The following is a 20882-nucleotide window of genomic DNA, read 5'->3' on the forward strand; positions in this document are numbered from 1 at the left end:
ACAGGAACAAAGACACTCATGAAACAAAATGTGATTGTTAATTGTATTTTTTATTAGATGGTTGGTTTAAAGTACTTTAAAAATAGTAGATAATCCTTAAATATAGAGGGGGAAATACAGAAAAACAAACAAACAGAAATTCAACAATATATATGCATTACATTACAATCTCGCAATAAAAAATTTAATTAAAAACCATATAGAGGACTAAAATATTGCTAAGAGGCATAACATCAACAATAATAAAAATACCTTTAAGGTTTTAAATACTAAATAAAATTAATAGTATTAATCCAAAATATGAAAAATGTAACACTTTACAATAAGGTTGTATTAATTAATTAAGTTTATGCATGTACTAATGTGAACAAACAATGCAGTGCAGTTCATTACAGTATTCATTATTTTATGCTTTAATTAATGGAAATAAAATTATTGGTTAATTCTTGTTAACTCACAGTGCATTAACATTAATGTTAACAAGCATAACTTTAAATTGTAATAATGCAATAGTAAATGTTAAACTATAATTAATAAAGGTTTAAAAGTATAGTTCATTATTAGTTCATGTTAGTACATAGATTAACTAAAGAAACCTTATTGCAAATTGTCACCAGAAAATAACAAAAAACTTTTTTTTTTACAGTTTTAAGAGCTTTAAAAATAAATTATATATCTAGTTATTATGGCATGTAATTAATGTTACTACTAATTAAATTGTTAGAAAATACTGTCAGAGGATGGGCAAAACACAAAGATAAAACATAATATGTGCATTGACATAAACGACCAAGTGCAAAAACATAAATTACAGCCATGTTAATTCATAATTATATGATAGAAATCACAAGAGGGTAAATTTGGTTTAAAAAAAACTGAAGTTCATTGACTTATACACAACAGTAAAACAATGCTTTTGCACAACAGTAACACATTGCGAGTAGTAAAGTCTCTTACCTTTGACAGATGTTGTAAATCCGCTGAATAAAACAAAAGGAGCAGATCGCGGATGTGTTTATTTCACTCTCCGAGTCAGAATGAAAATGGCATCTTCAAATTTCCCGCTGGTGCAAAAACACGGAAGTGCGCCACAAAGCGCTAGTGGTCGAAAGTATGCGTGCATGCTCTGTCACACACGCACACACACGCAGAGATAGAGCGTTCTGTGTCAACATACTTTTTATCTTTGGGCTTTTTATAGAAAGTAGCAAGTCTTTACAAGTCAATAGGCGCAAGTCCAAGTGAAAGTCCGAGTCATTTATGTTCAAGTCCAAGTCGAGTTGCAAGTCTTTTTATATTTTGTCAAGTCGAGTCTGAAGTCATCAAATTCATGACTTGAGTCTGACTCGAGTCCAAGTCACATGACTCGAGTCCACACCTCTGATATATATATATATATATATATATATATATATATATATATATATATATATATATATATATATATATATATATATATATATATATATCATGACTGGAACAAAAAATACCATTACCTTGACTACAATTTATATAATCTTTGATCAATATGGTCCATATCCACTTGAACTGGCATTCTGGCAGTATGCTTGCATTTTTTGTGTCAAAATCAATAAAAATAATTCATGAAATGTCAGGAAACTATTTTCTTGTATTGTAAAGCTGTAAAAAAAAAAACTCCATTCCATGGTTATCAGCTTTGTTTTATATGTAAACACACTTGCTGTTTTCAGGAGCCTTTTTATTTTAAAGTCTGCACCACAACAAAACAGCAGCCACAGAGAGAAAATCTTGGAGGCTCTTTAAAATTACAGCAGCTCAGTGTGAGTCTTAAAGTGAGTGTGGTGAGCAGATCAGATAAGAGCTTTCTGTGCAGAAGAAAACAAATCCTCTTCTTTGAGGCACACCAAGAGTAAAAGCAAGAAATGACTCCAGAGTGATTCCACTGAGGTTGTGGTGCTGGGAGTGAAAATAAACATTATGGACATCTATTTACAGGAAGAAGGGGCAAATATTCATTCATATATTCATTCTGTCATTTTCGGCTTAGTCCCTTTATTAATCCAGGGTCGCCACAGTGGAATGAACCGCTAACTTATCCAGCACATGATTTACATTGAAAGGATACCCTCCCAGCCGCAACCCATCACTGGAAAATATCCACACACTCTCATTCACACACACACACATTACAGACAATTTAGCCTACCCAATTCACCCATAGCGCATGTCTTTGGACTTGGGGGGGGAAACCAGAGCACCCAATGGAAACACACGCGAAAATGAGGGGAACATGCAAACCCCACACAGATACACTGACTGACCAAGCTGATGCTTGAACCAGAGACCTTCTTGCTGTGAGGCGAACGTGCTACCCACTGCGCCACCACGTCGCCCACACTAAGGCCAATTTAAGTTTATTCAATTCACTTATACTGCATGTCTCCGGACTGTGGGGGAAACTGGAGCACCTAGAGGAAACCCACACAAACACGGGGAGAACATGTACTGTAAACTCTACACACGAATGACAACCAGCCCAGCTGAGACTTGAACCAGCCACGTTCTTGCTGTGAGGCGATAGTGCTAACCATTGAGCCACCGTGCTGCCTGTGTGTATTCATATTTAAGATAAGAAATTCAAAAATAAGAAATGACTACTAAATCACTAATTATTTTCAGTATTTAAACTGTTTTATGTATTTTTTGTGTTAAAATTAAATAATTTTATTGAGGATCCTTTTATATTTTGATCAATGTAATGCATCCATTTACAATTAAAATACAAATTTATTAGTAATAATATTTTTAACTGGTAAGTTTACCTAAAGAAATTTTATTTTGCTTCTTCTATGTTCATGAAAAAAAAATCCTACTGTTAATTTAACCAGGTTATAATATAAAAAGGCAAGGCAAGTTTATTTATTTAGCACATTTTATACACAATGGCAATTCAAAGTGCTTTACATAAACAGGAATAAAAGAGACAAGTGTAAGAAAAATAAAAACAAATAATAAAAAGGTTAAAAATTGATAAAAAACATAAAATATGTTATAAAAGAATGAAAAAGAAGAGAAAAACATAATAGTGCAACCTGTCAGACGTAGTACAGTGCTCATTCAGTAAACAGATGTGTTTTCAGTCTTGATTTGAATGTGCCTAATGTTGGTGCACATCCGATCATTTCTAGAAGCTGATTCCAGCAGCAAAGAGCGTAGTGGCTGAAGGCAGATTCACCCTGCTTTGAATTGTAATTTCTAGTTTATATGATCCTAAAGATCTAAGTGATCTTTTAGGTTTGTATTTAGTGAGCATATCTGTAATTTATTGAGGTCCTAGGCCATTTAGTGATTTATAGACCAGTAATAACACTTTAAAGTCTATTCTGAATGTAACTGGGAGCCAGTGTAAAGAACTGAGGACAGGTGTGATGTGCTCTGATTTCCTGCTTCTGGTCAGAATCCTGGCTGCAGCATTCTGGATGAGCTGTAACTGTCTGACTGTCTTTTTGGGAAGGCCCGTGAGGAGGCCGTTACAGTAATTCACCCTGCTGCTGATAAAAGCATGATCAAGTTTTTCTAAATCTTAACTGGAAACAAAGCATCTGATTCTTGCAATGTTTTTCAGATGACAGTATGCTGATTTACTAACTGCTTTGACTTGACTATTGAAACCCAGATTTGACTCCAGAGTCACAGCAAGATTCTTGACCTTATTTTTGTTGTTTGACCCTTAGTGCCAAGGTACGCATTTACCTTGAGAACCTCATCTCTGTTCCCAAACGCAATGACTTCAGTTTTCTCTTTGTTTAACTGAAGAAAGTTTTGGCACATGCAATTGTTAATTTCATCAAAGCATTGGCAGAGGGTGTCAATGGGGCTGTGGTCATTAGGCAGTAAGGCTAGGTAGATCTGAGTGTCATCAGCATAGCTGTGGTAGGACATTTGTTTTTTTTTTTCTCATTATTTAGCTCAAAGGGAGCATATAAAGGTTGAACAGCAGAGGTGCCAGAATCGAGCCTTGTGGGACTCCACGTCATGGGTGTCCATCTCTACCCATGGTCACCTATATTGACATAGTAACCTCTCCCTTCAAGGTAAGATCTGAACCATTTGAGGACCATCCCAGACAGCCCAACCCAGTTTTCCAGCCTATCCAGAAGTATGCTGTGATCGACAGTGTCAAATGCAGCACTGAGATCCAGCAATACCAGCACTGTTAGTTTGCCTGAATCTGTATTTAGGCGTATATCATTGATTATCTGTATAAGGGCGCTCTCTGTACTTTGATGTGTTCTGAAAGCAGATTGAATATTGTCTAAACACCATTTGAAGTTTAAGAACTTGCTAACTTGGCTGAAAACAACTTTTTCAATGATTTTGCCAATGAAAGGGAGATTTGAGATTTGCCTGTAATTGCTCAATATGGTGTTATCCAGGTTGCTCTTTTTCAAGAGGGGTTTAACAACTGCAGTTTTAAGTGAGTCTAAAAAGATAGTCTTTTTAGAAGACTTAAATTACATGTTCAGTTCAAATGGATTTATTTTTAGATCTCTTCACAAATGTTTTCAAGCATCATAGTTTTGTGTGAAAAGACTTTCTATGAAGGTACAGAAATCTCTCAGATTTCATAAAAATATATTGTGCTTCTAAAATAAATTATTATTTATCTTTAAAAGTTGATAAATCAATTATGAGAAAATTAAGGACATTAAAAAGTATTAAAAAGTCTTAATCGTGTTTTTACACAGTTTTAAAATGTTTGACTCCAAAAAAGCATAAATATAGCATATAAATATATATTTTCTCCTAATATTAACAACTGCGTTCTCGATCCAAGCAATTGCCTCGAGCAATTTCGGGCCAGGGTGCGTTTGGCCAAGCTCCTCTGTCCGTGTGATGTGACGAAGGTGATGTGACGATCTCCACATGTAGCAAAACCATAGAGCTAAACAGTCAGCAAAATATAAGTTTGTGAACTCCAGGCTGGAGAAAGACGAGTTAAAAAAGTGGCTAAAGCCAGTCACTGAAAACAACTGTGTTATTTATTCTTTCAATTTATTCTTTGATTCTTCCAAATTTTGTTGCATGGTTGTGCTCCATTGATTTATTTTACTACAACTGTTTATTAAGTGAAAGGTTTGATACTGATCAGAACTTGAAGTGACGACGAGGTCTTGAAATATTCTGAGAAGGTCTTTAAAAGTCTTAAAAATGTATTGAAATTACCTTTAGGATTTCTGCTTATATCCTGGGTGAACTCACCCTTTATTTTTCTTATACATTACAAAATGTTTGAAGGCTTGAATGTTTGAATGCTTCAATTTTCCCTCCAATAATTGTGGTGCCATTTAACAACTCTCTTAAATCTCGCAGCAAAACAGACCTTCGGACCTGACAGCTTGAATTAGAGAGGACAAATACCTCTTTAACAGCATCTCTCCGTTTACCATTTTCCCTCTCTTAGCAATGCTTATCTTAAACAATAAGGCACATTACACTGGTGTGTGTATATTTTTCATCTCCATCAATGAATTGAAGACGCCATGTCCTTGCCTGCCTGGAGATCTCAGACATCATTCATTGGAAAGATAAACAATTGAAAAATAATGAGTTCACAAACAAGCAGAAATGCTTTTAAACATGCAGTAGCTCAAGTTCAAGGTTGCTAAAATCAGTTGTTTGAACTATTTGTTCAATTAAAATCGAACTAGAATGTCACATACAGTGTACAGTAACTAATGTAATTTATATTCCCATATTTAAACTGTATCAGCATGCAGGTTTCTGCAAATATTGTACTGATGGTTTAAAGCTTCTGTACCTTTATTATAAAAATTAAAAGCACACAATGTAAGGTTCACTGCTAGAGGGTGCATGTAATTATAGCAAACTGACTTTTGTAATCATTATTTTAATGATGGCATCATTCATTCATTCATTCATTCATTCATCTTCTGCCATTTTTTCGGGGCCGGGTCGCAGGGGCAGCAGTCTTAGGAGAGAACCCCAGACTTCCCTATCCACCGACACTTCCTCCAGCTCTTCCGGGGGGATCCCGAGGCGTTCCCTGGGCAGTGAAGAGACATAGTCCCTCCAGCGTGTCCTGGGTCTTCCCCGAGGCTGCCTCCCAGTGGGACATGCCTGGAACACCTCCCTAGGTAGCCGTCCAGGAGGCATCCGAAACAGATGCCTCAGCTGACTTCTCTTGATGTGGAGGAGCAGCGACTCTACTCCGAGCTCCTCCCGGGTGTCAGAGCTCCTCACCCTATCCATAAGAGTGCGCCCTGCCACCCTTCGAAAGAAAACTCATTTCGGCTGCTTGTATCCAAGATCTTGTCCTTTTGGTCATGATCCAAAGCTCATGACCATAGGTGAGAGTAGGAACATAGATTGACCAGTAGATCGAGAGCTTTGCCTTTTGGCTCAGCTCCTTCTTCACCACAACGGACCGGTACATCAACTGCATTACTGCTGCCGCTGCACCACAATCTCACATTCCATCCTTCCCTCACTCATGAATAAAACCCCGAAATACTTAAACTTCACCACCTGGGGTAAGGACTTTCCTCCAACCTGGAGATTGCATACTACCTTTTTCCGGTGGAGCACCATGGCCTCGTACTTGGAGGGGCTGATTCTCATCCCAGCCGCGTCACACTCGGCAACAAACCACCCCAGTGCATGCTGAAGGTCCATGTCTGATGAACATCATGAGTATCAAACTATTGGAATTGTTGTCTTTCCCTTTTTCCAGACATGCCAAGTCTCTCGAAAGCTCCAGGAGTCTCCCTCAAATGCATAGAGACTGCCTGATGCCTGCAAATGTATGCATTGCATATGTATGAAGTATGTTTTTGTGAAAGAAAAGTACATACTTTTGAGTGTGTAACAGAAAAGTAGGCAAGCTTTGAGACATCAGGTTGAAGTACCATTTGTTAGTCTTTCATGAAGAGAAATCTCCTCAGGTGTTTGGATTTAGAAGTTTATGTCTAAACATATCTTATTTAAGTTCATATTGTTGTTGCAGATGAAATATAAAACAGAAAACATGTTTTAAATAGTTTTCAGTTGGCTAGATATTAATTAATAGTTATTTAAACAACTTTACCGAAGCCTCTCTACTTGATGATTGGTATCGCACATCTGCCATGTTTCTAGATTTACCAAAGTGTGTAGTTCTAATCGAATTCACTTCCAACAAGCATTGTGTTGTGGGCAATTTAGCGGTTAAATTACAGACGGAACTACACTTCGAACAGGAAATAGTAAACCATCCAGGGAACCAATGGCATACTCTTTTCAACATACTACAGTTTGGGACATACAAATTCTACTTATGAAAACTAGTTAGAATGGAAAGTATATGAATTGGGAAACAGCAATATTGTCCCAAAAAGGGAGGCATCACACCCTTCTAATATTAATGTTGCCCAACCAAGGCATTTAACTTTGAGTTCACTATCAACTAAATACATATAAATAGAGCATTAAAAAAATCACACAAAAAATGTCAAAATACTATTATGTAAAAATCTTGATAATCTGTCCAGTGTACCTTAGAGAACAATTAGCTCATGATCCCTTTAAAGCATAATACAGACTGAAAGCAACACAAACTGATTGCTTTAAAGTTTTAATAAAGCATGAAGTATTTTTTGGGCTTTTATTATTTAATAATATGTTAGCCTTAAGGTATATCGCTATAATCAATTGTGATTTAACACAAACCATTTATTTAAGCACATAACCTAGTATGGATCAATGATTTTAATTACATCACTCTGCACTTAAACTTCTCATCAGATATTCTGTCCAATTCCTACCCTATAAATCAGTGCAAAAACTGCAGAAGAATTATATGAAACTGCTAAATTGTCCTGTTTTAAAGTATCAGTGAAAACGCAAAGTTCACTAAACCTACATAATTAAACTGTATGTTGGAATTTAATCCACTTTAGCTTTTTAGAAAAATGCATGAAGCAAAAGCACAGGTCTTTTGCAGTTCTCCCCTCGGAGCACTTAGTTTGTGTGTGTTTTCTGCTCTCTCTTTCTTTTGCTGAAGGCCTCAGAGTTTGTTTTTGCAGTAACAAAGTGCGGTAAAGCAGGCCCACAGCAATCATAATCCGGTGGTCTGTGGCCCTTTCCATGGCGGAAATTCATGCCTCATCTTTCAAAAGCGGTTGTTCACACTTCAGAGGAGTCAGACAAGCTGCTGGAGGCTCTAGGATGCCGCAGAATTCACAAGCATGAAAATAACAGTACATGCAGACGAGCTGAACGATTCAGAAGGGCAGTGGTTCGAGAGAAAAAAAATCAGTTTCGAGCTGATCCGGTCTTTGTTTATTTCACGCGTGGCAGTGTTCATCATGACCTCTCTGCAATCTAGACAATCTCTGAGGAGAGTCTGTTACGTTTCCACAGTGTAGCCAGAATATATTTACATATATTTGCTAGTTGCTTCCCAGGATTGTTTATATTCAGTCGATGTTATGTCAGTGGTTTATACTGTTGTTTAGCCTATACGTAAAGTATATGTTAGATCTGAGGTCATTAACGTTCTTAAAAACGATCACAACTGATTTTATTTTACATATGTACAAAAATGTATAGTCTTTTATGCACACAGATCAAAATATTAATGACTCACCCTGCACTTCCAAGTTAGCAAATCATAGCATTAGACGATGGCCCAGGAGTTCTCAAACTTGGTCCTGGAGGTCCGGTGTCCTCCAGATTTTAACTTCAATTTGCCTCAACACACATGCAAAGATGTTTCTAGAAAGCCTAGAGCTTTATTAGCTAGCCCTGGTGTAGGCCACTGGACCTCTAGGACCAAGATTGAGAAACCCTGCCATAGCCAGACAGAATTGGTGTACATTTTTTGCTATTTCTGAGTTTTGTACAAAATCTGCAAATTTATGTGCAACGAAAGTAAAGTCACTAAAAACGTTGAAAAAACATCTAATTAACTAATAACAACAACTAAAATAATAATAAAATAAATAAAGTTTTTTTTCTGTTATTTAAGATTTACAATGCAAATCCATTTAGAACCCTTTGTTTGGTAAGGAAAAGTAAGCTACGGTATAGCTACATAACATCTACTAAAATGATTTATGAAGTTTGTAAAGTAATATTTTCTATCTTTAAACATTTGAATTCAATAAAATGACTGAAATTATTATAAAAACTGAATGAATATATGTTTACTCATATTTACATAAGTAGAAAAAGACTGCAGACGCAGACTGTGTGGGCCTACATAGTCAATATTTAAAGTGAATTATCACCTATCACCAAAGTTCTCCAAAAACCAATGAACAACACCAATTCTTGTCTTAGGACATTTTTGAAAATCTTTTTAAACTAAATTCATTTGTTAACTTAATTTAAATCCTAATAAATAAATTGGAAAACAGTTTAATATTGTAATTTCAAATGTTCAAAAGTTCACACTTTACTATTACTTGATACTAGTTCCAATTTGGCATACTTGATACCAGGGCTCCTGCCTGGTTGTATAGCATAGAAGGGGTCAGAGATCAGATAGGTCTTGAAAGCTCCCCCTGATAAAGGAGGAAAGGGAGAGATGGGGAGGATGGGGGGATTCTTCAAAAACGAAGATAAAGCAAAAAGAAAAACTGGGCCATTTATTAAAGGCTTGGATTGATCTGATTGGTTTATTGATGATTGTTGATGCGGGACAAACCACGATCAATCATAACATGTGATCCTCTCAAAATTATTTTATAAAACTTCACTCAAACAACTAAATATGCATCTAGTTGGAGGTGACATTTTATAAAGAAACACTACCTGCTTGTGATCATTCAGTATTGTAGTCCAACATTGTTTTTTCTTGTTGTTGGTGTCTAGAATTCTGTATGCCTGTGTAATAAACATGTGTACTTCAAAAATGGCCACTCTGAAACCCATGATAAGGCCCTACAGTACTAGCAATGTTTACTTACTTAGAAGTCATGCTTGTTATTATTCACATTGAACATTTTATCGCAAAACTACCTCAGGCGAATGTTAAAACATTTTTAAAGAAAATTTGTCGTTTACAATAATCATTTCTCATACTTCAAAATGCTGGTAATGGACACCCAGCTGTTAAGTTCAGGTGTTTCAATCACTTTCATTAATAAAATATAAATACTATATATTCATTCATTCATTCATTTTCTTTTCAGCTTAGTGCCTTTATTAATTAATCTGGGGTCACCACAGCGGAATAAAGTGCCAACTTATCCAGCATATGTTTTACGCAGCAGATGCCCTTCCAGCTGCAACCCATCTCTGGGAAACATCCATACACACTCATTCACACTCATACACTACGAACAATTTAGCCTAACCAATTCACTTGTACCACATGTCTTTGGACTGTGGGGGAAACTGGAGCACCCTGAGGGAACCCAAACGAACGCAAGGAGAACATGCAAACTCCACACAGTAACGCCAACTGACCCAGCCGAGGCTCGAACCAGCAACCTTATTGCTGTGAGGTGACAGCACTTCTCCGCCACTGTCACCCAAATATTAGGGTGCCATTAAAACTAGAGCTGCCACTAACTGAAAGTAAAATCTTTAAAGGTAAGATAGTTTCAACATTATACTGTAGGTAAACACTCTTCCTTCACCAGCTTTAAGCAGTTGTGTTCTCTCTCTATCACTAGCTATTACTTTTGGTGTGCGGCTCACACACACACACACACACACACACACACACACACGCAAAGCTGTCCCTTGATTCATGCCAGCCTCCAACTATTATTCACATCTGATAGTACAAACGAGAGCGTTTTGACAACCCCACAGTTTCTCCGATGCCTTCACTCCCCCGCAGTGCCATTCTCATTCCTCTCTCCCCTATTTTAAAAGTCTCTGTCTGCCATTTTTCTTCATTTGGTCTCAGGCTCTTTACACTCGTGTCAGTCCGAGTGTGACGTCTACGGTGTCATTTTGCAAATAAACGCTGACATTCCTTCAAAGCTTCTAAGTTACTCATAATGGGAGAAAAAACAGGAAAACAAATCATGCCGTCGACACGAGAGTCATTTTAAGGGCCGGCTTCAGCTGTGAAATATAATGTCGCTAGATTGCATCTTAAGTCTGAACTCACACACCCCGACACAGGTGTATTATTTTTCAAACCTTACAATCATAATATTATGCCACCTAATTGCCTATCGAATGAGCACGGCATAGCGGTGCCCCTGAAGTCCCTACAGAGAGCGCTTTGATTTGATTTCAAGGAGATTTGTTGGCTTGATTCAGTGGACCACTGAAGGGGGATTAGAGAGGTTATTTCAGGATTAAAACAGGCTTGTCATTTAATTTGCTCTCTCTGAGGCAAATGAGATCAAGCAACGTTGCCCAGGAAGGTCTAACTCTTTTACATATTAAGTACGCATTTTACCTATTTACATGGGTGAGCGGCACTAGGCAGCACTTAACCCTGTGTGAAACTTGGCATTCTCCCTAAAAGATTTTCAAAGGTCCAACCCAGCTTGTAAAAGACATGGAATAATGGTTTTGGCCTGCATCCTGATTTCATCCTGATCCAGACAAATTCACATTTTGTTTTTGACAGAAATCTCATGCTACCTGAACATTAAGCGAAGAAAATAGAGAAATAATGTTAGAGAAATATTGAAATAATGTCTCTTATATTTTTCATAATAATTAGCAGTTCTAAATTCAAAATGTGCTATGTAGGTTGTGTATTTACCAATATACCAGTAAATATCCACTAAAATCGTTCCAACCTGAGATTCCCTATAATAAAACTGGTGATGGTTCAAACAAAAGTTTGACAAGTTAACCACAATAGAATAACTAAAACCACACATAGATTGTGGATGATTACAAAATTTTTTGACATTTTTAGAGAAAATATAGGCAACTTTTATTGGCATAAATAACACCCCAAACATATCTTCAAGAACATTGTGGGAAAAAGCAAAAGTAGTAATGAGGGAGGATTTAAAAAAAAATAATTAATTAAACAAACTGTAATTAAATTACCTACAAATTTAAAGTGATCCCTTACTTTACTTTTTCTGCAGAAAAGTAATCTAAGTACACTACCTGACAAAAGTCTTGCTGCCTATCCAAGTTTTAGGAACAACAAATAATACCTTGACTTCAAGTTGATCATTTGGTATCAGAAGTGGCTTAAATAAAAGACAAAAGACAACATTTTACTGAAAAAAAGATGATCCTACCTTGATTTTTAATAATTTATTAGGACAGTAAGATCTGACTTTGCTTAGACAAAACTTGTCACTTAACAGAAATAATGTATAGTATAGAATTTAAAGTCATGGTGCAGTGAAAATAATTAATATTGTGTATGACCCCAAGATCTTGGGGTTTTGTTCAGAAGTGAGGGAAGTATGGAATGTGAGATTGACAGGTGGATTGCTGCAGCGGCAATAGTAATGCGGTTGATGTATCAGTCCGTTGTGGCAAATAAGGAGCTGATCCGAAAGGCAAAGCTCTCTCGATTTGGTCAATCTACGTTCCTACTCTCACCTATGGTCATGAGCTTTGGGTCATGACCCAGAGGACAAGAACTCTGATTCAAGTGGCAGAAATGAGCTTCCTTTGTAGGATGGCAAGGATAGCTCTTATAGAAAGAGTGAGGAGCTCTGTCACCTGGGAGGAGCTTGGAGTAGAGCTGCTGCTACTCCACATCAAGAGAAGTCAGCTGAGGTGGCTCAGGCATCTGTTTCGAATGCCTGCTGGATGCCTGCCTTGGAAGGTGTTCCAGGCATGTCCCACCAGGAAGATGCCTCAGGGAAGACCCAGGACATGCTGGAGGGACTATGTCTCTTGACTGGCCCGGGAACGCTTCAGGATCTCTCCGGATGAGCTGGAGGAAGTGTCTGGGGAAAGGGAAGTCTGGGGTTCTCTCCTAAAACTGCTGCCCCCGTGACCTGGCCCTGAAAAAAAGTGGACAAAAATGAGATGAGATAAGTTGAGATTGTTTATGACTCCCATGAGCTTGGATGACTGCATCCATGTTTATCTGCAGTGACTCAAATAACAATATAGTCATCTGGAATGCCAAAGAAAGGGTTCATGCAGGACTCCCAGAGTTCTTCAAAACTCTTTGGATTCATCTTTAATGCCTTCTCCTTTATCTTACCCCAGACATGCTCAATAATGTTCATGCCTGGCGATATACCTTCTTTGCTTTCAGGAACTTTGCTGAAGAATTTGCTCTCTCCTGTGGTTTGTAATGTAATGAACAGCACAAATGACATGATAACTCAAGACAAGTCTTGATGTTGTCATCCACTCTGCAGATCTCTTGCACAACCTTTACCAAATTTTACTGATTTCTGTGAGAATCTTGGGTCCATGCGGGTTCCAATAGGTCTTCTGCAGTATTTGTGATGATTGGGATGCAGTTCAACAGATAAAATCTACCCTCTGCCACTTTTCCAAATGATTAACTAGAAAACAAGTTATTATTTCTTGCTCTTACAATTGGTATTGATGGCAAAACTTTTGTCAGGTAGTTCAATTCAATTCAATTCAGCTTTATTTGTATAGCGCTTTTACAATGTAGATTGTGTCAAAGCAGCTTCACATAAATGGTCATAGTAACTGGAACAGTGTGGTTCCGGTTTTAGTGTTTAAGTTCAGTTCAGTTCAGTTTAGCTCTGTTCAGTGTGATTTAATCATTACTGAGAGTTCAAACACTGAAGAGCAAATTCATCGATGCGTAGCTCTACCAATCCTGAACCATGCGAGGCAGTGGCGACAGCGGAGAGGGAAAAAAACTTCACCTGATGGGAGTGAAGAAAAAAAACCTTGAGAGAACCAGACTCAGTTGGGCACGACCATTTTAATTTCTCCGCTGGCCAAAAGTCTTGTGCAGAAATTCATTCGCCGTGGTTTATGCTGGAAGATGGCCTCAATGAAGACTTGTCTGTCCCTGGAGCGTCGCTGGAATCAGACTCATGTTCTCCACTCCCCATGACCATCAGCGCAGCAGCAGCTCAGGATATGGCCTGGTCCCGAATATGGAATCCATGGGAGCATCACGTCGCTGGTCTTGGATCCAATCAGTGACTCCGCCTAATCTGAGGACCTCGGGATGAGTATCCCCAGGTGAAAATAGAGAATAAAGAGAATAATTAGCGTAGCTGCTGTTCATAGTGTATATAAGCAAGAAGTAGAAGCCAGTGTGGAACCCGCTAGGTGATGCACTGAGTGTATGCTTTACTAAACAGATAGGTCTTTAATCTAGTTTTGAACTGGGAGAGTGTGTCTGAGCCTCGGACATTATCAGGAAGGCTATTCCAGAGTGTAGGAGCCATGAAAGAGAAGGCTCGACCTCCTTTACTTGATTTTGCTATTCTAGGTACTACCAGAAGCCCTGAATTTTGAGATCTTAAGGAGCGAGTTGGTTCGTAGCGAGACAGAAGGTTGGTTAGATAAACAGGAGCTAGATTATTTAGAGCTTTATAGGTGAGAAGTAATATTTTAAATTCAATACGAAATTTAACAGGCAGCCAGTGTAAGGAGGATAAAATTGGGGTTATATGATCATATTTTCTAGACCTGGTCAGAACTCTGGCTGCTGCATTTTGTACTAATTGAAGTTTGTTAATAGAGGATGCTGGGCAGCCAGCAAATAGAGCATTACAGTAATCCAGTCTCGAAGTCATAAAAGCATGGACTAGCTTTTCTGCATCTGAGATGGATAGCATATTTCGTAATTTAGCGATATTTCTCAGATGAAAGAAGGCAGTTTTTGTGACATGGGATATATGGTTTTTAAATTAGATTGCTGTCTAATATGACACCCAGATCTTTTATAGTAGAGCTAAAGCTAACTTTGTATCCCTCTAATTGTAGATTGAGTTGCGAGATCTGCTGTGTGCAAGATTTAGGCCCAATAAGTAATAATTCTGTTTTGTCTGAGTTTAAGAGAAGAAAATTGTTGGTCATCCAGTCTTTGATATCTTTGATACACTCAGTTAGTTTAGAAAGTTCAGACGTCTCGTCAGGTTTAGTGGAAATATATAATTGAGTATCATCTGCATAGCAGTGAAAGCTGATCCCATGTCTTCTAATAATGTCTCCCATAGGTAGCATATAAATTGTAAACAGTAAAGGGCCTAAAACTGATCCTTGAGGCACCCCATACTTTACTGGGCAGATTTGTGAAGGCTGTCCATTAAGATTTACAAACTGGTAGCGGTCAGTTAAGTATGACTTAAACCATTGTAGAGCCTGTCCCTGGACACCTGTAGACTTTAAACGATTTATGAGGATATTGTGGTCAATGGTATCAAATGCCGCACTAAGATCGAGTAAAACTAATAGCGAGACGCACCCTCGGTCAGCAGCTAAGAGTAAATCGTTGGTTATTTTCACTAAGGCGGTTTCTGTACTGTGGTGAGCCCTGAAACCTGACTGAAACACTTAAAAAATATTGTTCGTCTGCAGATAAGAGCATAATTGAGTGGAAACAACTTTTTCTAGTATTTTAGACATAAATGGAAGATTTGAAATAGGCCTATAGTTAGCTAAGTTGTTGGTGTCTAGTTGCGGTTTCTTAATAATAGGCTTAATAACAGCTAGCTTGTAAGAGTTTGGAACATGGCCTATAGATAAAGAGGAGTTGATAATGTTAAGAAGAGGTTCTCCTATAGCAGGTAACAGCTCTTTCAGTAATTTTGTTGGAATTGAGTCCAGCATACACGTAGCTGGTTTAGAGCTATTTATAATTTTTACTAACTCTTCATGTTCTATGATTTTGAAGCAGTGTAGGTTATTATTATGATTTAATGAAATATTTACAGGATTTGGAGTATAAGCCGGTGCAGAAAGTTTGGCATCTCCTATTTTCTGTCTAAAGCCTTCTATTTTATTACTGAAAAAATTCATGAAGTCATCACTACTAATTTGCGGTGGAGTAGTTTGTTCCAAGGATGACCGATTATTTGCTAATTTAGAGATGGTGTTAAATAAAAATCTAGGATTGTTATGATTATTTTCTATCAGTTTGCGCAGGTGCTCGGTCCTGGCAGATTTTAGAGCCCTCCTATAGCTGGACATACTGTCTTTGTACGCAATTCTAAAGACCTCTAAATTAGTTTTTTTCCATTTACGTTCCAGGGCGCGGGTTGCTGTTTTGAGCGCACGAGTATGACTATTATACCATGGTATAGTTTTAATCTCTCTAGCCTTTTTTAATTTGATGGGTGCCACAGTATTTAGTGTGCTAGTAAAGATGGCATCCATACTTCTGGTTACTACATCAAGATCATTTGAGTTTGCGGGTGCATTACGAAATAGAGAGAGATCAGGTAAGTTATTTATAAATTCATCTTTAGTTGACGGAACAATAGTTCTACTAGGGCGGAGTATTGGAGCGGGTTTGCTGATTTCAGGTAAACATAGCTTATATAGTAAGAGGTAGTGATCTGTAATATCATCACTTTGTGGTATAATGTCTACATCAATAACCTCGATTCCATAAGACAGAATTAGATCTAATGTATGCTTTAAGGTAGTACATTAGATAGTGTATTGTAACTAGTTACTTTGTAACTACTGTAATTAGTTTCCAGGTGAGTTTTCTTTCATGTTTACTACATCTTGATTGTCATTCAGTCTGACGTTATGACAACTGAGGTCTTACAGTGTACCGTGGGAGTCATGTTCATGCAGTCCAACATGTTACAAGCATTTAAGATTATTAAAAACCGCTCAATGTGAGCCAGGCTTTATAACAGTCAGTCCTTTCAGATTCGGCTCAGGTAGGAGAGTCCTACTGTGAAACTGCTGCATCTTTTTGTCACTTCCAAATCCTGCGATGCCTTTGATCGGGACTAGTTGTGTATCGTCTGCATTTATCATTGTCAGCTGAAGACACTGCATATTTGGCTTGGCCAGCCAGCTGTGAATATCTTGTGCCTTTCCTCAAAAGTTGAAACTGGCTGCGAGAACGAGGAGGCCGCTGTGATTGATGACTACACTCGCCCCAAATATAAATTAAAAACTAGACTGATTAGTCCTTAAAAAAGATTAGAATGAAAGACGAAGCTCCCGTCTACCACAGGGAGCAATTTGGGAATCAGTTACGCAGACAGACAGCAGGGTCTCATAATGAAACACTCCCTACTGGTAAATATTCATATTTATTTGCATTTATTCCCCTGCCAGATGCTTCTTACCAGACCGAAGCTGATGACATTACCTTGGCAGGTAGATCCGGATAAAAACAGAAGCAGAGTGCCAATAAAAACATTAACAGGAGGCTTGAGAAAAAAAGCGCATTACGTACAAGCCAATGATAAACAAAACGTCTCCACTGAGAACAGCATCTGCAAGAGCAAACATTTTTTTCATTACTCCTGTGAATCTTTGCTTCAGACAGACCCTTTTTTTCAGTTCAGTTGCTCAAATCATTCTACGTCCCAATAGTCAACATGACAAAATTGAAAATCCCAAAGTTTTATCCTGTCAGAATGTCTCAGGAACACAGACTCACAGAACATTTGTGCCTCCTGTGTGTCATAAAGCACAATAAAAAAATCTTCTGTCTATGTCAAAACAATGAGGGGTGTGTTTCTTATTGTTTGGGATCAGAGCAATGGATTTTTCTGATCACTTGTCAGTCCTGGTAACACTGTCTGCATTTACAGTCACAGTTTGGACTACTAAAATCGTTTAGATGACTCAAAAGAGACAAAATAGTATGTTGGTATGTAAACACTTGGAAGAACTGTGATGTCTGTTTGCTTTCAGTTCTCAAATATAGCCTTTTGGAGTCAATGTCAAACTATCGTTGACCGCAATATATTCTATAACAGTGGTAATGTGTAAAACAAGGCTAAATAAAGTGAAATTAAAAATTTTTCTTGTTAAAAACAACGCTTATTTCAGTGTTCAGCACTTGTGAGTACACCTCCCTTTAAAATAAAATCATATTTTTATCCACTATATCAGTGGATGTAAACAATATATTTTGATACTATGATTGAAATAAGATTTTGGTCACCTAATATCTTTAGGAAAAAGAAAGATAAAACATTCAAATGTATAATGAGTTGTTGCAAATTTAATTACAAACTACAAAATTTTTACTTTTTTTTAAATTTATTTTTCTTTTATTGACATTTTATTTAATATTTATTTTTATATATTAATAGAGTGTACTGCTTTTTGGGCATTATCCTAAATTATTTTGTTCAAGTTTTGACTTTGGTAATGACTAATCTAATGCATACTCACCGGCCACTTTATTAGGTACACTTGTCCAACTGCCCTTTAACCCAAATTTCTAGTCAGCCATGACATGGCTGCAACTTAATGTGTTTAGGCATGTAGACATGGTCAAGACGATCTGCTGTAGTTCAAACCAAGCATCAGAATGGGAAAGAAAGGTGATTTAAGGGACTTTGAACGTGGCATAGTCTGAGTATTTCAGAAACTGCTGATCTACTGGGATTTTCACGCAAAACCATCTCTAGGGTTTACAGGGAATTTTCCGAAAAAGAGAAAATATCCAGTGAGCAGCAGTTCTGTGGGTGCAAAGGCCTTGTCGATGCCAGAAGAAAATGACCAAACTCGTTCGAGCCGATAGAAAGGCAACAGTAACTCAAATAACCACTCGTTAAAACCGTTGTATGCAGAAGAGCATCTTTGAATGCAAAGCACGTTCAACCTCAATGCAGATGGGCTACAACAGCAGAAGATCACACTGTAGGATCAGAATTTGGCAACAACAACATGAAAGCATGGATTCATCCTGCCTTATATCAATGGTTTAGGCTGGTGGTAGTATAATGGTGTAGGGGATATTTGCGTGGCACACTTCGGGCCCATTAGTACCAATTGAACATCGTGTCAACGCCACAGTCTACCTGAGTATATTGTTGCTGACCGTGTCCACCCCTTTATGACCACAGTGTACCCATCTTCTGATGGCTACTTCTAGCAGGATAACACGCCATGTTACAATACGTGAATCATCTCAGACTGGTATCTTGAACATGGCAATGAGTTCACTATACTCAAATGGCCTCCACAATCACCAGATCTCAATCCAATAGAGCACCTTTGGGATGTGGTGGAATGGGAAATTCAATTCATGGATGTACAGCCGACAAGTCTGGAGCAACTGCATGATGCTATCCTGTCAATATGGACCAAAATCTCTGAGGAATATTTCCAGTACCTTATTAAATCTATGCCACAAACTATTAATGCAGTTCTGAAGGTAAAAGGGGGTCCAATTTGGTACTTTTAAAGTGGTCAAATATTAGAAACCACATAGCTCACAAAAGATCTGTCTTCATGAAAAGAACCAGTTATTGTGTTAAAAATCAGTTTAGAAAAAGATAGTGGAGTTTTAATTGTAGAATCACCCTGTTGTGCATCACCATAGACATAAACAGACAAAAACAGCCTGTAACCCTGTTGTACTTGGCAGAAAAAAGAGCTATTAAGTTTGTCTCTTCTCCCATTACTGCACAATTGTGACCACGCATGACCTCATTGAAAAGTGGCCAGGCTGTTGATTAATTTTACAGTAATGCTTGGTTATAGTTTTTTGTCAGAGATGCATGAGGAAGGATATCAAGTAATTACCAGATGAATTAGACGCCTCTTAAAGACACTTGACCTGCTACTTCTACTCATTGAGCTCCACCCATGCACACTGATTGCGCTTGTTAAGTGTGCTCCATTCTTTATTAACAAGCAGATCTGCATGACCGCAAATGACAAACCAAGAGAACGGCCACAAAACAGCTTCCTTCCCTCTCCAGAGCTCATCTGTCATTACTGTGACGTAACCGCATTCAGACTGATGATGGCCTTCGTGGAGAGCTCAGATGGAAGTTTTATTCAAATGATACGCTGTGAACGGAGGGGAATCAGCCATGAGGAGACGTTTGCCAGAGTTGAAATATGGACCTTATAGCTACTGAGAGTTGATTAAATGAAGCTGCTGAATATCAAAAGAACACTTGCACTATACAACCACATTTATCTATATATAATGGGATTCAAAAGTCACAGACCACATGAAAAATGTGATTATATATATATATATATATATATATATATATATATATATATATATATTATTTTTTTTTTTTTTTATATCAATATATCAATTTGTTTTTAACACATTTCTAAACATAATAGTTTTAATAACTAATTTCTAATAACTGATTCATTTTATCTTTGTCATTATGACAGTAAATAATATTTTACTAAATCTTTTTCAATACACTTCTATACAGCTTAAAGTGACATTTAAAAGCTTAACTAGGTTAATTAGGTTAACTGGGCAGGTTAGGGCAATTAGGCAAGTTATTGTATAACGATGGTTTGTTCTGTAGACTATCGAGAAAAAAAATTGCTTAAAGGGGCTCATAATTTTGTCCCTAAAATGGTGTTTAAAAAATTTAAAACTGCTTTTATTCTAGCTGAAATAAAACTAATCAGATTTTATCCAGAAGAAAAAACATTATCAGACACACTGTGACAATTCCCTTGCACTGTTAAACATCATTTGGGAAATATTTTAAAAAGAATAAAACAATTCAAAGGGGGCTAATAAATCTGACTTCAACTGTATCTGTATTTAATATTATAATTGTATTTTTTAATATGTGTGGATATTTATACACTAAAAAAGTTTAGGGTTAGTAGGATTTTTAAATGTTTTAAAATAATATTATCCTGCTCACCAAGGCTGCATTTATTTAATCAAATATTCAGAACAAATTGTATAAAATAAATGTTCAAAAGTAGTTTATAATTTAATTTAATCATTTAGTCCAATTAATTTAATGATGAATTTTCAGCTTCATTACTTCAGTCTTCAGTCACATGATCCTTCAGAAATCACTCTA

General features: G+C 37.2%; 2 protein-coding genes across 3 annotated transcripts in view; both read left to right on the plus strand.

The window, feature by feature from the left end:
- cep162 (centrosomal protein 162) overlaps positions 1-20882 on the plus strand; it is a 266615-nt gene that overhangs the window by 146334 nt on the left and 99399 nt on the right. The window lies entirely within an intron of this gene.
- The window catches only part of si:ch211-198c19.1, a 202907-nt gene that overhangs the window by 146334 nt on the left and 35691 nt on the right, over positions 1-20882 (plus strand). The window lies entirely within an intron of this gene.

The sequence above is a fragment of the Danio rerio genome, chromosome 16 (assembly GCF_049306965.1).
Source record: "Danio rerio strain Tuebingen ecotype United States chromosome 16, GRCz12tu, whole genome shotgun sequence".
Taxonomy (NCBI): domain Eukaryota; kingdom Metazoa; phylum Chordata; class Actinopteri; order Cypriniformes; family Danionidae; genus Danio; species Danio rerio.